Below are 20587 nucleotides of genomic sequence, written 5' to 3'. Positions count from 1 at the left end.
AAAATAAAATTCTTTATGCATCTATTTATGCATAAAATCAAAATTGATGAGAATAACACTTTTGGATTAAAATAAATTCTTTATGCATCTATTTATGCATAAAATCAAAATTGATGAGAATAACACTTTTGGATTAAAATAAATTCTTTATGCATCTTTCCATGCATAAATCCAATTTAATAGGAATTATACTTTTAGAATAAAAAAATTTCTCTTATGTATCTAATTTATGCATAAAATCTATTTATGATGAAAATCACACTTTTAATATAAAAAAATATCTTTTATGCATACAAATCATTTATGATGAAAATCACTCTTTTAATATAAAAGAATTTCTTTTATGCATATGTTTATGCATACAAATCATTTATGATGAAAATCACTCTTTTATAATCAAAATAACAATTTCAATATGCTTCCTTCTATGCATAGAATTGAATTCTAAAGAAAGTAACACTTTTTTAATAAAATATTTTTAGTATGCATTTTCTTATACCTGGGATGAAAATTAACACTTTAAGAATACATATACGATGGGAATTACTCTTTTTGAATTAAAAAAAAAGTAAAACCTATTTTACACAATTTTAGAAAATTTTGCCATAACCTCCTTTGGATGGCTAACCATTTTTCAATTTTTAATTCTCTAAAATTAATTAGAAGTTCACCAAGAGTATTTAAATCATTCTACTGTAAACATTTTCTACTTATCAAAGAGAAACATTATGGAAAACTTGATTTTATCCATTAATCATTCATCTAGGATAAAGAATGGTTGGATTTACTAAAGAAGAGAGGGGAATGCCTTTTTTCAATGAGGCATAACATCATAATCATTTTAGAGAAGACAAAAATCATAAAAACCATTAAAATTAAGCATAAATGGGAATTTATGTATCTCCTTACCATTCATCAATTAACTTCAATAGCATTAAAAAGCCATTTCAATTAAGCTTCTCAAGCTTGAGAGGGGTTGAGAAGAGAGAAACATTGAGAAATTATAGAAAAAGATCAAAATTCACCCTTACCCTTACAAATTGCTTGATTCTTTGATCACGGTAGAGGCCTCCAACCAATCAATTGGTTTGGTGTGTTGATGGAGCCACCAATGGAGATTGAAGAAGGAGGGAAGCTCCAATTTCTTCAATTTGGAGAGAATTTTAGAGAATAGTAAAAATTATCATTATTTCAGCATAATTCTGGCATAATATAATTCTCCTATTTTTTTTTACAAAGGGCTCAAGTTCTATTTATATGAGAGGGAGGCTCTAACCAAGACCAACTGATTTCTAGAATTTTCCAGATTCAGTTTGGTTGAATTTGGACAAGATTTGGACCTAGTTTGGTTCCTTTTTGATTCGGTTTGATCCAAGAGAGAGGAGAGATAAAAATATCACATTATTTTTGAGTTTAAAACTCATTCAAGCATGTGAAGTAGGCGCCTCCTTGAAGGGACTCTCCTTCCTTACACATGTGTCAAAATGGAATCATTATATCCAAAATATCTCTTTTTTTTAGTAATACTCATAGTTTTTTAATAATAACCCTTGTACATAGTCAACTCTTCATCTTATGTGAGCATTTACTCATTTTTGGGTATTTTTCTTTTACAAATTGGATTTATCTCCTCCCCACACATTGATTGATCTTATTGGCCCATAGGAACCTTAATTTAAAATTTTGAAAAAATCTTGACTCTCAGGATAAGGCCTCTTGAATAGATTATACTTGATTTCTAATGCACCTTCTGAAAATCTTTTTGAACTTCTGTTTCAGGGGAACTTATTTTAATAAGAAGAGATATTTTTCCATCCAAAAATATTTAAAAACTGAATTACCACTCTCTAGAAGATTTTCTCTCTCTAGGCCAAAACTGGTAGAAACAAGATCTTTTATATTTCTGAAGAGGGATTTGACTACAGGGGAAGATACTGGACATCCTGAGAGGCTGGGGAGGAATCTTACACATAATCAGAATCCATGGCTGTAGATGCTTGGTAGAAATTGGGGATGGAGTGGAAACAAAGATTGGAAAAAATATACCCCTTCAAAAGATATATATATATATATATATATATGTTTTTTTTAAATACTTCTTCTTCTTCTTCTTCTTTTCTTCTCTCTCTCTCCTTCTTCTTTTTCCCTCTTCTCTTCTATCTCTCCTTCTTCTCTCCCCTTCTTCTTCTCTTCTCTTCTCTTTCTTCTTCTCTTTTACTTCTTCTCTTCTCTCTTCTTTTCTTCCTTCTTCTTCTCTTTTACTCTCTTAGTTTCTTCTTCTTCTCACGGGCTCACCACAGAGCACCACACAATCCTCAAATAATCCCACATAGTGTCGAGTGGAGAGAAGAAGCTGAGTATAAAGGGGAGAAGAGTCACCTATTATCTTTTTCTCTTAGGAGACACCCACGTTGAAGTGTGGAGAGGTGGAGTCGCCAGTGCTGCTCATCCGTTTGTTGGAGTTGGATTCGCGCTGTCGTCCGTTGCTTGTTGCCAGGGTTGTTGTTGCCGGTGCTTGGGGTTGTTTCCTGTGCTTGTTGGCAGTGTCGGCTGTATTGGATGCACCTTATGCTTGGGGTTGTTGTCGATGCTTGTTGGTGGTGTTGGCTGTATTGTATCTGGCGGCCGGTAGCCGGTGTGTTCTCCGGTACTGGTGCACTATCCACCACTGTAGCATTATGCACTATAGACAAGGAGATAGGCGGCGCTCTGACAACTGGTGTCACTTTCGGGTTTTGTGCCAGCTCTCACCTTCACGCAAAGGACAACAGTCCTGGGCCGTTTGAGTGCCAATACATAACTTTTTTTTTCTGACAAGAAGAGTACGCAGCACAATTCTCTGTGTTCCCTGGCTCTCTGGCTCTAATACCAATATTGGAAGCTCATGGTTGGCCCTTTATTAAAAACCAACTTGAAAGAAATAGTCAATCACAATTCTCTGTGTTCCCTGGCTCTCTGGCTCTGATACCAATATTGGAAGCTCATGGTTGGCCCTCTATTAAAAATCAACTTGAAAGAAATAGTCAAGCTCAAAAATAGAAGAAAGCTATGGATGCGACACAAGAATGGGTTAAATCTCCCCCACCATGAGAGTGGCTCACGTCCTCTTCATGGTGTATTTAAATATATTTCCTTGTACAAAATGCAAGAGCCAAAAATACATGTAGCCAAAAATATGGATCTCCACATTGGGCTTGCATAAGCCTAAATACAAAAATGTGAACACTCTAAGGTTCACTCATAAAATAGAACTAATGTATATCAAAATGATGCACAATAATGTGCACATAAAATATCACTACCACTATCGAATAAATAATCGCCATGCGCCATGCGTCAATAGATTTCCATCGGAGCAAGCCCGGAGCAAGCCCAATGGATCCATGCACATCCCGCACACTAACCCTACCACTGATCTGCATTGACATTCACAATATAAGCTCAAAATATGTGACAAGTTAGAGGTGATCAGTATCGCTTGCGCATATAAAATAAATATCCATTAAATAAATCTATAAATTCCAAATAAATATAGGCTGGGAGCTGCAGCTTATAGGCACTTCTACCCAGACACTTGATGACTATATAGGGTCCACAATATCTTGGGTTGAGCTTCTTATATTTCCCAAGTGATAGAGAGCTACGCTTGGGTCGCACCTGCAAAAGAACTGTCTCCTTCCTTTTGAAGATCATTTTAGACCTCCTTGTGTCGACATAATGCTTTTGCCGATTTTGAGCAGTTTTAATATCTTTCTGGATAGCGCTCTCCTGCTTTAGCTGTAAGAATTCGTTCATTTTGATTTTCAAAAATCCAGGGGGACAAAATCTCTTTCTCAAATAGGTTTTTAGGTCGTTCCAGGACTGAGTGTTTCTATCCAGACGGTTGGTGTCACAGTGGTTCCTCCATGCTACCTGGCTGTTTCTACTATTTTCAGCCAGGCAAGAGCCATTTTGCTCCGCTCATTGTAGCCTGTGACGTCAAAATATTCTTCCATGGCTTCCACCCATTTCTCCACAGTCTCGCCCAGGTTCTCCCCTTCTCCTTTGAAGGGTCCTGGCTGAGTCCTATGAAGAGCCTTGCGAACATCAGGGTCAAGCTCGTCATCTTCAGAGAGAGGGTCTGGCTGACGGCCACGGTTTCCTCGTCTCATGATTCTGCCAAAAATTTATATATTATTGAATTTTTATTTTGATATCATCCACGAGATCCTAAGACTTAAGAGGTTCAAAAAACAATTTCTTAAACAAGACAATGATCTTATTGGAGATTTATGACATATGTCCGATAACAGATTTTTCTTATCAGATCGTCCGTAAACAATCACTTATACAACATGGAATTTTTTTCTCCAGAAAACATTTCTATATTTATATAAAAGTTGCAATATGTACATAGAGCAGCTCGGCTCTAGAATCACCGCCTTAGTCGTAATCATATAAAGAAGCGAAACTGTGAAGAAGACATACCATGGTACACACGATTCATTACACAAAGAGGTGCTCTAATTCTATTTCTTGGGATAAAGCGGCTAAGAAGTCTAAAAAATCAGCATGAAGTTCTGAAGTTCTTGGGTGAATGATCACAGAGTAGAACGTGCTGAACAAGCCCTAGTCTTATCAGAATCATGGCCAAGGAAATATTTTGCCTGAGCCCTCTGACGCTGACTGGTACTGATGTTAATACACCGTCCTCCACAGAACCACATATACCGACGTCACTCAAGAGGATCAGGAAAGTAAAGACTCTCAAAATGGCGAGTGAGTCTCACTCTGCTCATTCGGGTCGTAGTAGCAGAGTTGATGAGGTGATCAAACGCAAAAGCTATCATATCCTGACTCTGAGAGAGTCCAGGAATTCCAGATAGGTTCAGGGTGTCCATTTATAAATTTCCAATTCAATTTATAAGTTTTCAATTTTTGAAGTTCATTCACATAGTATTAACAAGTGAAAAACATTTCTTTCCCAGATTTCTATTAAAAAAATTTAGGCAATTTTTGCTCTGATACCAGCTGTGAGATCCCTCTGCCCCCTCCGTGCACTGGACTCCCGATAGTAGCTGATAGTAGCGGAAGCAGCCCCCTCTTGCACAGGGCAGGGTTTCTCACTCGGGGCCTTGTCTACGAATGTCCAGGCACGAGACTAGGCTGGTGGTGACTCCAAAAATTGAAACCGAGAAAATTTCCCATGCCCGGAAGGCGAGGACGATTCCACCTTTTTGAATTTTCTTAACGAATTTTTTTCTAACGAGATCAATTCTAAACTATTCTTTACCTGAATAAACCAGATAGAAGGAAACTATTGCTGATATAATTTGATCATTTGAGTAATTTCAACGCTTTTTTCCTAATCAAGATCAGGCACAGCCATTGATCCACTCAATTGAGAAATTTATCAGGGAATTAACTAGCTACTCGAATCCTAGCATAATCCTAAGATTTTTCAGTTTGATTATTAAAACTCCACTGATTCTAGCCCCATCCGGCCCATGGGTTAGCCACCACTGCCATCGGTAGATCCAAACAAGTACTCACCCACCCATAATTGAAATGCCTTTCTTAACTTTAGCTTTAGAAAATAGATATGCACACACTCCTCTTTAAAACTTTAATATAAAAATAATCCATTGACAAAACACATATGATCACAGATTTCATAATTCAAAATTTTTATTCAATCCCTTGTTTCACAAAACAATACCAATCTGGACTCTTCGTTGGGACCAGCTAGTCAGCAACGAGATCCAGTAACAGATTACAACTAAAAACCTAAATGAATAGCACATCTTGTAGTTGAGAAACGGTCACTAGGTATACATTAGTATATAACTGCTGGACAAGTCCCTATACACTTTGGCATTTTGCCACAATGTTTTCTAGAGAGACTTCCATATTCAGGACCAACAATTCCTATTGAGCAAGTTCTTTTAAGTCTTCCTTTCCATTGTGTCAAGTTAGCACTCATCATTCTTTCCAAGTATGGGCAATCCAGATTCAAGCATCGCAAATGACCACCACACTTGCTAAGCCAAATGGCACCAGCAAAACAATTTGATATGTAAGTAATGTATTTAGTCCAAACATGCCCATTGTGCTTTTGATCCATACTAATCATTGTAGAATATGCTCCACAAAGAGGAAGCTCAAATGCAATATATCCATGAATGCAATGGGAAACTGCTCCACTTGAGCAAAACTTCTTTTGCACTACACAGGGCAACATGCAAACTACTATTAAATAGCAGGTTCCCTATCAAATCCATCACACTAGTATTTTTTGCATGTCATGCAAATCCAAAATAATCCTCAAGAAGAATTAGAGTTGTTCATGTGCCTTGTTCAACAAACACCTTATAGAAGGATTGAGCATCTACATCAGCAAAAAAACCATCTTCCCCATTTTCTAGCCTTAGTTATTTCTATCTTCACCTTCTCACTACCCAGAGACAATGGCTGAAGTGTGATAGAGCATCCCACCAACTCAAAGTGTTGAAGAATATCAACAAGCATAAGATAACAATAGTCAATATTAGATAATTTGGAAAAAATACCATATTTTGGGAATCAAATTTTCTATATTGTTTTGGACATATCTTAAATATAATAGCTCCAAATTTGTGAGAGATTGTAGATTTAGATTCTACTCTTCAAGAACTTTCTAACGATATGTCACATGAGGGGGTTTTGACAAAATTTTGGACAAGTGTACCATGATCCCATTTTTCAAATTGCAATGAGAATTTTTCCAAATTATCTAATATTGTGTAATATCTTGCCTCATTCATAACAACAAGCTTTTTACGGGCACACATTCGTCGACAATGATATCTTGCCTCACTCATAAAACAACAAGCTTTTTTCCAGGCACACATCCATAAACAGTGATATGCCTAGCCATTCAAAATCCTTCAGTATGTTAGAGCAACAAGAAATCACCTACAAAAGATAACCTTCAAACTTGGGAGGTCATTTTTTTTAATTTCTAAACACCATAACAAACTCTGTTATTCTTTTTACTATGAAGATAATGATTGCCGACAAGTGTAGTAATCACTTTAGACTTTAAGGTTTAAAGTTCATAGGACATTAAGTGCCATAATTAATATTTCATATATGCTCATTGATTGACGGTCATATCAAATATTTAATTTTTCTATTATGATTGCCAAGCCAAAGAAATCCTACCAAAGAACAGCTTTATTTCAGTACATGGGATTTTACAATCCCACAAAGTTCAATAATTAATATTTTATTTATGCTCATTCATCAGTAACGACCGCCCCAAATATTTAATGTTTTGTAATGATTTTCAGAACACGTTATATTAGACCTTCGGTGAAAACATGAAATATCAGGGAAGCCAAACATCAAAACCCTATTGAAAAAAAAGCATAGATAAACAACCACAGCTTTTTTGGCTTAATTAAGCTAAGATCAACCTGCTAAATTACAATTTAAACTTTATAGTGGCCACTATACTTGATTATTGAACAACTTGCTGACTCTCATTATGATAAGTGTGACCCTACTTACTGCGTGAGAATTAGCTATAAGTATTTACTAAAGCATTATTATATTATGAGTATTTATTAGTCCTGTCAAGAGAAAGGGATGGCTAGTACTCATGTGAGTACTTCTACCTTAACTCCTTTATGCACAAGATGTGGGATAGATCATATATACGAGGGTTGTCCATTAAGAATGGGTACACTTGTGAAGGGAAATGAAGCTAAACATAGCACCAGCCTTGACTTGCTGAGTGTACAAGATGGCTTCATTCACACCTCGGCAGGGGGTGCATTACTAAGAAACTCTATATATCATGTGTGTTCAAGGAGTATTTAAAAAACCCCTTGCTTGTGAAGTTTTCATGAATAAAATGACCCCTTTTTCTTTATGGACTTACAGGTTTTTTTTTAAATCGATTAAAAAAACCCCTTGTGCAAATTTACCTTAAAATTTTGAATTAAAAAAACCCTTCATTTGAATTCACGTGCTATACTTACATATTTTTAGGTGAACCCCCCGCCGAGATTCACACAGTGCCTCTAAATGCAGTCTCATCACTAGAATGCAAAGCAGAAGGAGAGCCACAGCTCATGCTCCAACATCTACATCGCAAAATTAGGATATGCAAGGATTTTATCCCCTAAAGAAGTCCTTGAGAATGCATGTGCAACTAGGCGTTGGGCAAAAGAAAAAGGCCACAAAGATCAGCAAAGGGGATAGCCGGGTAGTCATAAAGAGTGCGCCCGACGAGGGGACAACCACCAATGCATCATCTTCCTCATCTAATGAGGAGAAGATGCTACCCTCATGGAAGAGGGAAACTAGATCCCAATCGGCCACCCCAAAAGCTAGCCGAATACCCAACCCCATCAAAGAGAAGGAAAGACTAAACATTGCTCAAGAGTTGGTTAAGGAATGTCAAGCTCAACTGGAGAAGGAACCTCATGAGGTACATATGGGTGAAGGTCCCCCCCCTATGCTAAACTTTCAAGCTCAACTGGAGAAGGAACCTCATGAGGTACATATGGGTGAAGGTCCCCCCCTCCTATGCTAAACTTTCAATTGACTAAGGAAACCCGAGTGCTTGACACAACCAAGCGCTTTTCTGAGACACTTCCTTCAAAGATAGAACCAAAATCCATGGTGACCCCACACTAGGTAGACCCTGTTGTATCTTAAAAATCCTAAGAAATGATCAACCAAAAAGAATGGACACAGAAGATCATGATACCCTACACCCAGAAAATCCTAATCACATGAATAGGGATAATCCCAACTCACATCCATTCCAGGAGACATTGTAGGTCTTTCCTCCTTTCTTCATAGATCTAAATTCCTATTGGTACCTTACTCTCCAAGGAAACCCGAGTTTATGGAAATATTTGAGAGATTGGATGGAAGGATGGCTCAAAGCAAGATTGAAAGTACCAACAGAACTAGGGAGCTTTGAGGATGGGTTCATAGAACCAAATAGAATCACCAGCGTTTCCATTGTCCGAGTAAACAAGTTAGGGAAATACTTTGAAGGAGATGAATTTAATGTAGAACTACGTTAACCTTTGATAACCTTTAAGTCATTGCCATCCTAGATCGTGGGGTAGGAATGAGCATTGTTACCAAACAATGCTAGGAGAAGTGGATGACATAGCTTTACTCGTGAAACTTGCTAACGGAGCCACCACAAAGCCCATAGGTCTTTTGTGTGGGATTTGAGGATAAATATTCTTAAAAATAACTTTTGAAACACCTTTAGGTGTGATGAACTTTGGCCAGTAGCCTATTTCTTATAATTTCATCCTAGGATGTTCCTTCATGAGGGTAACCAAAATGATCCATGATTGGGACACATATCATATCTATATTTGAAAGAAAGACCAAACATACATTAAAGGTAAACTTGTGCACTTGGAAGATCCATCGTATGAGTGGGAGGCCCCTCTCGCTGAGGATTTGGTAACAAGATGGTGAGATCCATAGCAGTCCACTTGTGTCAAACATGCCATAAAACACTAGATAAAGAATGGGATAGTGTGGAATTCGCACCCCTTCTAGAGCCGGAAGATTATGTGAATTGGATGCACATCCTTGCTACCCTGGTCATACTTCCAAAATGCATGGGTAACATATTTGCCATGCCTAATGGGTGTGACATCACATCCCTCTACATGCTCACTCTGCCACATACATGCTTGATGCTACAAGCTAGGAACCTATGAGCATGAGAGAGGAAAGACCATTCACAGGAAAACCACCCCTGCAAAAAAACACATAAATCCAACAGCTTCCCAAGAAAAGAGGCATACGTCTTGAAAAGAGGCATACGTCTTCCTGATAGAGTCGGAAGACCATTGGCTGAGGTACGTTGAAGCTGTTGCCACACATTCCTACTTTTGCAAAGTCTAGAAAAAGGATCTCAATGAGTTTTGCATTCTGGTTAACATGGTAACCATAAAATTGGAAGAAACAACCACAAAAGCTTTGCCACTCTGCATGTAAAGCACAAAACAAAAAATTGGCGCTTGTGAAAAAAGAAGTCAAAAGACTAATGGAGGAAGAAAGCGCTGAAGATAAAGAGAATAAACAAGTCCCCCAGCACTTCAGGGCCTACAAGGTTGGATACTTTTTTGTGAGATACCAAAAGACTCAATGAACCCAAGATGGAAAGTCACGAACATCTTATGATGCTCCGGACAAGGTCAAGGAAATGAACTTTGCAGAGTCTAGGGGAAGTCTCTTCAGGAAGATATGCTCCAGCCCATCAAACATCTAAAAGTGTTCTAGACCATGCGTGTGCATACTAGCAGCTAGTTACTTTATCACCCAAAGTTCTTGCAAAGCTATTGGGGCTTTAGTTTTATTTACAAATGAAAATGCATGTGCATATGGATCCTCGTCACACTTCCCCTTGGATTTTAGGTACTTCAGGTCCATTGTGACTGGTGCAAGTTGTTATTCCTCTTAATCCAAGTTACCTCTCTAATTTTTTGGATCCTCTTACCTTATATCTTGATCCTCTAGTTCCTCTTCTTCATGGTCTAGCACTCCTTGAGGTCCTTGATTGTCTTGATTTGGTTATCAACTTCCTGATATTCTTGATCTTGACCATTAGCTTCTTGTTCCTGCAACTCTTGTTGGCTCTACAAGTCTTCCCTCGAGATTTGATCTAGGTGAAGTGGCCTATCACCATTTTGATCTAGGCTAAGTGCTTGCATTGGAAACCTCACCATTTTTCATGCAACCTCCATGCACACAATTTGTTTAGTAATCATAAATTACCACTAATATTCTTTTAATCTTCATGCTCACAATTTTTCTATCAATCATGTATCACCCCACTAATCTTCTTGCAAAATTAATGTGAAACTCCACTATTTTGTCTCTTCCCTAGTATGATCGCCAAAAGTATCACTATCTGGTCAGGTTTAACAATTTAATGATTCCACACCACCTATTTGGCTCCTATGAGTTACATTATATGATTGTGCTCAATGCAATAAGAAGACATTAAGTGTGCAGTATTGTGTCCACGTGTGAGAGTGCACATGCAGGAAGAGGCAATGGAGGTGCCAATCTTGAGTTATTCGGACTATGTCCAATCTAGATGTCGTAACACATAGACGAGATATAATTCCTAGTATATGAGAGTAACAAACTTTATATTCATTTGGATAATAAGTTAAAGTCTTGAACCATACACAACATAGCACCTTGTGTCATGAACTTCACTATACTAGACTATGTGCAAGCTACACTTCGATTAATAAGCTACAAAGTACATACTCAATCTCTCTTGAATGCTACTCCCAGCATACTGAGCTATACGTACACACATGCACACCTAGAGAAGACTCTTCCCATCGCCTAATATTTATAAAATAACTACAAGTTAGCCCCTTAGGCTTACAAGAAAGGCTATTACTAATAATGGTTCCATTGAAGAAAGGCACCAATTGGGCTTGTTCACCCACCAACACGCATAAACCTTTTTTACAAGGTAAAGATGATTTTTATGGTCTCATAATCCTTTTTTCTAGCAACAACTAGTAAAGCTAATGGGGGAATTCCATGTCTAGTTAGGCTAGCACACAACCAATTGCAATTTCTAAAGCATCAATGTCTACATGAAAAATGCTATTCCAATTGGGAGCTCTTACAATAGAATCTTTAGCACTCCTCATAGTCCACTCAAAGATAATGAGAGTAGATGATAATAACAAAGTGTCTATAGTAGCCAATGTGTCCCATAAACCATTGGAGACCCTTAAACACCCTATTAAAGAATTTTAAAAAATCCCAATTCCCATTTTGCAAGATTATAAAAAGGAGACCATGGCAAACATTTTTAAGCTTTTGCTAAAACCTCATCATGTGACATATCATTGGAAAGAGCTTAAAGAGTAGGTTCTAAAAACACGTTCTCTGACAACTTTTGAGTTTGTATGCTTAAGACATACTAAAAAGTAAATTGAAAAGAAAATTTCCAAAGTCTTGGGATTTTCTCGAATTCTCCAATATGGTCTTCTTGAGTTTCTTTGGGGGGCAACAACTCAAGAATGAGTTACACTTTACAACAGGAAGATTTGGGTGTATTTTCTTAAGGAAAAGTCTCAAGTTCTTGGTAAGTTTGAAACATAGCTTACAATGGTTAAGGCAAAGATAAAAGCAAAGCTTAGAATAGAATGAGGAGGAGAATAAACATCTGATGAATTCTTGAGTTTCTACAAGGAAAGAGGCATAAATCAGTAGCTCACTACTACTTACCCTCTGTAGTAGAAAAATGGTGTTTTAGGGGACACAAGAATGTGCAAGAATTGTGTTATTATGGAGATGACAAGGAGTATGATTAATAGTAGAAATATACCTAAATTATTTTAGCTTGAGGTAGTTAACATGGATGTCTACATTCTTAACATGAGTACAACAAAGTTCATCAAAGAGATGACTACATTATAGAACTACTTAGGTAAGAAATCTTCAGCTTTAGAGTTGAAAGTTTTTGGATGTGAATGTTACATAGATGTTTCAAGGGTTCAAAGAACTAAATTGGATGCCAAAATCTAAAAATGCATCTTCTTGGGTTATAGCATGGAGTCTAAGGTGATATTGACTCTATGACCCTCAAGCAAAGAAGATCACAGTAAGGTGGTATTCTCTGTTCACAACCACAATGATGGTGGAGGATGAGCCTCCTTATTCTTTATCATGGAACAAGGAAATTACCAAGACAACACAACCGCATGGGATTCCTCTTATTGTGATGGAGGGCAATAACCTACTCAGGTAACAAATCTTTAGCTTTCAGAGTTGGAAGTTTTTGGATGTGAATGTTACGTAGATGTTCTAGGTACTCAAAGAACTAAATTGGATAATCCAAAAATGCATGGGGTCTAAAGTAATATTGACTCTATGACCGTGAGGCAAAAGAAGATCATAGTAATGTGGTATTCTCGGTTCACAACCCCAACCACAACCACAACCACAACCACAATGGAGGATGAGCCTCCTTCTTTTTTATCATGGAATAAGGAAATTACCAAAACAACACAGCCACATGGGCTTCCTCTTATTCTGACGGAGGGAAGTAACCCATACCATTTCCTATGGGATAGATGTCAAAGATGAAGGACAAGAACATGATGTGTGCCACAAAAGGGTAAGTCATTGCCTAAGTGGTATATGCATCTTTTGGATGGAGAAGAATCTTCGGCCTCCCACCACCATCAACGAGGATGCACCTCAAGATGTTTTGTAGATCCATAAGGTTAGAGGATTAAAATTGGGCTCAAGAGAATCTAGTTAATTTTTCTCTAATGAGATAGGTTCTCAAGGTCTAAGAGCATACCATATTTTTTAAGGCACAAGGGGATCCAAATTGGATGGGAGTAGAATATGAATCCAGCTCGCAAAACCATAGTTGGGACCTTATATATCGTCCTCAAAGATGCAAGGTAATTGACAGGTTTACAATATAAAAATATAGATCTAATGGTACTTTAAAAAAGTACAAGGTAAGGGTGGTTGTTGCCAAAGACTTTAGCTGAAAGTTTTTGACTTTTAGGGGACTTTTCCTCCTATCTAGGTTCACAATTCACATTGTTATTGCATTAGTAGTAGTGTAGGAAGGTGGAATACTCTCTAAATACATGTAAAATATGTTTTCCTCAATGGGAACCTCAAGGAGGAGGTATATGTGGAGAAGCCACCATGGTTAAGTAAATTTTATAAATTATGAAAGTTACTTTACAAGTTAAAACAATCCCCACAAGCATGATATCAATTATTTTGTGAGTATAAGTCTTATTATATAGTCCTTCAAGATGAAAATTTGTATATTGTTTTTATGAGCGCAGAAATCCATTGAAGAAGTGTGGAATGTGATAACTAATGTTATAGTTGATGGATCATCGACAATGGGGCTTCTAGGAACATGACCACCCATAAGTGATCAACCATGCAAGGATTGGTGTTCCTCCCTAAAGCTTGTGAGGAGATGACATCATGGTGGTAGTGGGAAATGATGTGCATAGTGCCTAATCAAAATGATCCATGTACTATTTCACTATTGTCTAAAGAAGGTTATACAAAAAGTCTTTCTAATTTTCTTTAGATTTAGATATAAAGAGAACCTCCTTTCTATCTCGGCCAAGGACTATGCCTTGTGGGTTTACTTTGATATAGGAATATTTCAGTCATTCTTTATGGACATGATAAGATAACTACAAAGGGAATTCACAACTTACATGAGATTTCAGTTGCAATCTCGGTAATTTAGGTAGCATAGAAAACTTTAGAATAAGAGCTTTGGGTAACTCAAATACAGACTCTTCAAAGATAAGCTACTTGAGAAGTTTCCACCAATATTTGGCAGTCAAGATGTATACCATTGGGAGGCATTTAGACTCTAAAAAGGTCCTTTTGATTAACATTTCATTAGGAATGGTCCAATAAGAAAAGAGGAGTGTGCAAGTTCTATCCACTTAAAAAGTGGGGGAGGGGCTAGGCTTGTCTCCCTAATTACTAATCTTGTCCCCCAAAATTTAAGGGACCACTAACTCTAGCCAACCCCCCCTCCCCCCCATTTTATGCACAAATAGGCCCAATTCAATTTTTGTGCATCCAAAAAGCCCAAAAATTCAAAATTCTTAACTTTTCCCAAAATGGTCCCATTTCCCTGCAACTCCCCTCCCAAAGAAAACTCTATGGTCAAAAAGTCATTTTTCAACCTCTATTTCTCTTTTCCAAGCTCCTAAAACTCTAACAAACTACCCCCTTGCTAATCTTCCCTTCCATAGCCCCTAATCTTCTCCCTTCCCAAGATATCTCTCTCTCTTTTCCTCTCTTCCTCTCTCTACCTCTCCATAGCCAGTAATCTTCTTCCTCCCCAAGCCCTCTTCCTCTCTCTACCTCTCCATAGCCCCACTAATCTTCCCCTTCCATAGCCATTGATGGTATTCCTCCAGAGCCACTAATCTTCTTGCTCCCCAAGCTTTCTCTCTCTCCCCCTCTCTTTCTTTCTCTACACATTATTGCCCATCTGCAAATCTTTCCTAGCTAATCTCCCCTTATATATCCCCTTATCTTTTCTTCCCCCCTTACTCTCTCTCTCTCTCTCTCTCTCTCATCCTTCATCCATCAAATTATGGCTTTATATTAAGCACTTCAAGAAGAACTAAGGAGGAGATTCCATAGCTCCTATTACACAACACAAAGGATTAAATGGGGAATGGGTAGGAACAAGATTTCTTAAGGGTACTTGGGTTTTCATTCAACTAACTATATGCAATCCACACCCTGATCATTCACAGTGAGGGGTTTCAAATCATCATCATTGGAAGGGTAAGTTGCTTGGGTTCAAGAAAAAGAAGGAGGAAGGTCTGGTGGCTATTGTCTAGCACGTATATGGGCTCACTGACTTCCATATTTGACCCTAACATGGAGGAGCCAAGTTTCCTTGCAATTGTAAGCACCCCGCATTCCTATTTGTCATAATGTGCTAGCTTTTGTTCCTTTCAAATTTGGGTTTTATCGTTTGATGAGTTTTTGTGTTCGTGTTTGTGCCTTATCTATAGACTATTGTAGACATATTCCCGTCCCCAGGGCAGTCACTCTTTAGGAGATGTGCATATCATTCTCCTTTTTATAAAATGGTATACTGTATTGGAGGATACATGTATCCTCCAATATTTTTGAAACCCCCTATGTATATATACTATAAAGGAGACATATACATATATCCCTTGTATACATTATATATTGCATGTTTTAAAAATATCTCATCGATTTTAACTTACATGATATCATACATTTTTGTAAAGTGAGTACCTCAGGTGATAAGGATACCAATTATTGATAAGATAGCATAGACGTTTCTTTTTTAAGAGCAACAAAGTTCACAAGGGTTTGCCTTGATTTAGGCCTTAGTTTACGTGCATAGGGTGGCTAAATGTGCTTTTTGGTGATGATGATGGTAGACTGTCAACATATTAAATCACAAGATAAGGCCTTAAATTGTAGCTCCCTAATCATCATCGCTATAATTAAACACTAACCATGTGAATACTAATGATCATGAACTCCATTTTTGGTTCATTACATGTGAGTCCTAGCAAACATAAACTGGACCACACAATTTGATCAACTAAATATTAATATCCCATAAAAAAGATGGTGTTAAGATACTAATATAGGCGACCATGTGCCATGATCTAGAAATTGTATTCAAGTCATATATATAATTGCACGTATTAATACACATTTAAATTCCTAATATATATTGAACTTAACCATCTACCATAACTATATTGGTCCCTACACATATGATAAATGCCTAATAGTAGTATACACATTTAACTTCCTAAGATATATTAAACTTTAACCATCCTACCATAACTATATTAGTCCTTACACATATGATAAAGCCCCTACACATAATATAGCCCCTACACATTTAACTTCTTAACATATATTGAACATTAACCATCTACTATAACTATATTAGTCCCTACACATATGATATATATTTAACCACATAACTATATTAGTCCTTACACATATGATAAAGCCTAAAAATGTGGTTCACAACTTTTTCATTATTAAAACACACGTAGCTCCTATAAATTAGATGTTTAATTGAGCTATAATGAAAAGTATATTAGTCCCTAAAAGACAACCTTACCATGGAATCGACCTTAAAAATAAGCATCCTCTTTGGGAGCCACATTTATTAATTAAGCAATTGCAATGTTAGAAGAAAACCATAAAACAAATGAAAAAGCATGAGATGGAAGATCTTGCCATCATTATTCGCATGTTGCACGCTAAAAAATATATGTTTAAAAAAACACAAACTTCACCTTGACATTGTGTTTCCACTACGATAGGTCATCCGTTCATTAAGGGTATAAGGGGAGGGGAAATCCATCATAAACGACATCTGGCTACAAAGACCTAGAGCATGCTAGAAATAAAAATAGATGGAGCCCACTCTGAATATGCCAAAGATCCTCTTTAGCACAAAAAGAGCTATTTTCACATAACCTCTTTTTGTGCTAAAGATCCTCTTTAGCACAAAAAGAGCTATTTTCACATAACCAAGTCATTAACATAGACCAAAGATCCTCTTTAACAGAAAAAGACCTATTTTCACAGAACCAAGTCATTAACATAGACCAAGTGTTAGCAAGTTTAGCAGTCCTAAATTGACATTAACCCAAGAGGAAGGTTTAGTAGGAATAAATCATCATTAACACAAGGCAAGGTTAATCCCCACATCACATACATGCATGTATCCTTAAAACATGTAGAGTAAAAATCTAACTTCACTTGAGCTTAACAACGCTTTGGCTATACATAGTTTCATCCTAATCCTAAAAATTACAATTAACTAATTTTAACTGCACTCAACTAAAATAACTAAAGTTACAAAGCTAATGCTCACCCACTTGTTGCCACAATTGACAACATCATACTTAAGATACTACATGCAAGTTGCAAACTCCAAAATATAGTACACACACATTTATAAGAACCTTGTCAACATCATGCATAAGATACAGCACGCAAGTTGCAACTTCCAAAATATAGTACATGCATATTTTCTCTAGGAAATCATGAAAATACAAAAAGCATGAACACATAAAAACCACATGCGTATTTATATGAATCTCTAGGAAACCACATACATAATTTTATTCAAGTCATACATAGAATCTTGCATGTAATCCCTAAAATACAAATTGAACTTTACATGTAATCCCTAACTACACATTTAACTTCCTAATATATATTGAACTTAACCATCTATAGTAACTATATTAGTCCCTACATATAATAACGCCCCTACACATAATATAGCCCCTACTCATTCAACTTCTTAATATATATTAAACTTTAACCATTTGCAATAACTATATTAGTCCCTACAAATATGATATATATTGAACATAAACCATTTACCATAACTATATTAGTCCCTACACATATGATAAGGCCTAAACATGTGATTCACCACTTTTTTATGATCAACACATGTAACTCCTATAAATTAGATGTCTAATAAAGCTATGACGAAAGTATGTTAGTCCTTGAAAATGTACCTTAACATGGATCAACCTAGGAATCCTCTTTCGAGATCCACATTTATTAAATAAGCAACTGGAATATTAGAAGATAACCATGTTATAATGACAAAGCATGAGATGGAATATCTTACCATCATCATTCACGTGTTTCTCTAAAAGAATTATGTTTAAAAACGACTCAAATTTCACCTTGGCATTGTGTTTCACGATAGGCCATCCATCATCAAGAGCATAAGGGGAGGGGAAATCCATCATGAGGGCATTTGGCTATAAAGACCTAGAGAATTATGTTTAGATGACTCAAACTGTTTCTTGGCATTGTGTTTCATAGTAGGCCATCCCTTATCAAGGGAATAAGGGAAGGTGCAATCCATCATAAGGGTAGCTAGCTACAAATACCTAGAGCATGCCGCAAATTGGATAAATAGATGGAGCCCACTAAGAACATGCAAGTATATAAAACAGTAATAGTAGCCAAACTGCATCAATGTAAGAAGCGCATGAGTAAATCCAACCAAAGAGGTGGCTAAAGGGCGAGCTTTGAAGGCCAAAGATCCTCTTTAACACAAAAAGACCTATCTTCACACAATCAATTAATGAATGCACATAACATATGCATTGTATTCGTATTGTGTAGCAGCACCAAGAGTGACCTTACCAAGACCAACATCACATTTCACCCCAAACACAACGAAGTAAACAAGAAACACCTGGAGGAAGGTTTAGAAGGCTTAAATCATCATCATTAACACAAGCCAAGTTTTAGCAAGTTTAGTAGGCCTAAATCATCATTACCCTCATCACACACATGCAAGTATCCTTAAAACATGTAGAGTAAAAACCTAGCTTCACTTGAGTTTAACAACACTTTGGCTATAAATAATATCAACAAGGATGTTCATTCCAACCTTAAAAATTACAATAAACCAATTCTAAGTGCACTCAACTAAAATAACAAAAGTTCTCACAAAAGTTACAAAGCTAATGCTCACCCACCTACCTAGCACTCGTCAATGTCATACTTAAGATACAACATGCAAGTTGCAACTTCCAACAATATACTAAATGCATATTTATACGAATCTCTAGGAAATCATCAAATTCCAAAAAAATATGAACATATAAAAACCACATGCAAATTTATACAAATCTCTAGTGTGAGATCCCCCTGTTCCCACCGAGCAACAGATTCGGGTTACTAGCAGCGGAAGTAGCACTTCTCGCGCGGGACAGGGGTCCCACATTCGGGGCCTCGCCCACGGATATCCGGACAAGAGACTAATCCGTCGGTTTGTCCAAAACCGAAACTGAAAAAACTTCCTTTACTCGGAAAGCATGGGCGATTCCACCAGGATAACTCTTTACTCTAACGTAGTCAAGATCATTACGGATCAACTGATCTGACTGCACCTTTAACGGTACTTGGTCAAATCAAGGAAGAAACTTGCACTTGGATCATTGGGATCAACGCTTTTTTCCCCATCAAGAGGCACAGCCGTTGATTCCTATCCATAGAACAATTTCTATCCGGGATTTACTTTATCTATCGTAAAAACAAAAGTTGAGTCTCGATTTATGGATCCATCAGTCCAGCCTAACCCCATCCGATCCCATGGGTTAGCCAACCGCCCAACCACTGTAGTGATGGGATCCAATTTGGAATTTGGTTAGGTTTTGTTCCCGGGTACCAAGGAAAAGAGTTCCAAGGCCCCCTAGCCGGAAATTCATGCAAACATAAAACTAGCCACACCACTTACACACCCAATATGAAAATTGCCTTTTTCTTAGCATCAGCTAACTTTAAAACAATCCTTTAATGAAACCATAGTACCACTGATCACAATCTTCCAATTTATCCAGTTGATTCATAATTTCCCATCATTCCTTCATCAGAGTATCTATGGCATCATTGGCAACTAGAACGCTCACCACCTGTCCACACAGGGGCCTTTTCAATAGTTCCTAGCCCATAATACTCGGCAATATAATCACTTATAAAAATCAAGATGGACTCTCGTTGAAGATCAGCAAGATCAACCAACAGATCCATATAAAGAGCCATGGACTCATCCATTGAAGACCAGCAAGGTCAATCAACCAGATCCATGCCCGTTTTCACAAAACAACTCTTACTCCTTGTTCCAATATCTTCCTCGACGCACGCGTGGGTATCCTAGGCGACCCAGAGCCCGAGCACCGTATGGTCAGCACCCTCTAGGATCCTTCGCAGGTGACCTAGCGCTTCACTCATAGGCCGCTTCCTTGGCCCCTCATCCACCGTACCGGAAGCTCACCATTTTAATCGCACCGAGGCTGGTCAAGACCTCGGCCGACCTTGCTACGCGAGACGTCCTTCATTGACTCTCCGTCAGCAGTTGCAACTTTATCAGTTAGGTCCACGACCTTAATCACAAGACGGTCAAAATGCTCCCCCAGCATTCTTGACATAAAACAGTCATTTACAAACAGCATTTACAAACAGTTTACAATACAATTTCTAT

The sequence above is a fragment of the Cibotium barometz genome, chromosome 35 (genome assembly GCF_041138505.1).
Source record: "Cibotium barometz isolate CiBa-2024 chromosome 35, ASM4113850v1, whole genome shotgun sequence".
NCBI lineage: Eukaryota > Viridiplantae > Streptophyta > Polypodiopsida > Cyatheales > Cibotiaceae > Cibotium > Cibotium barometz.
This window is presented reverse-complemented; position numbering follows the sequence as displayed.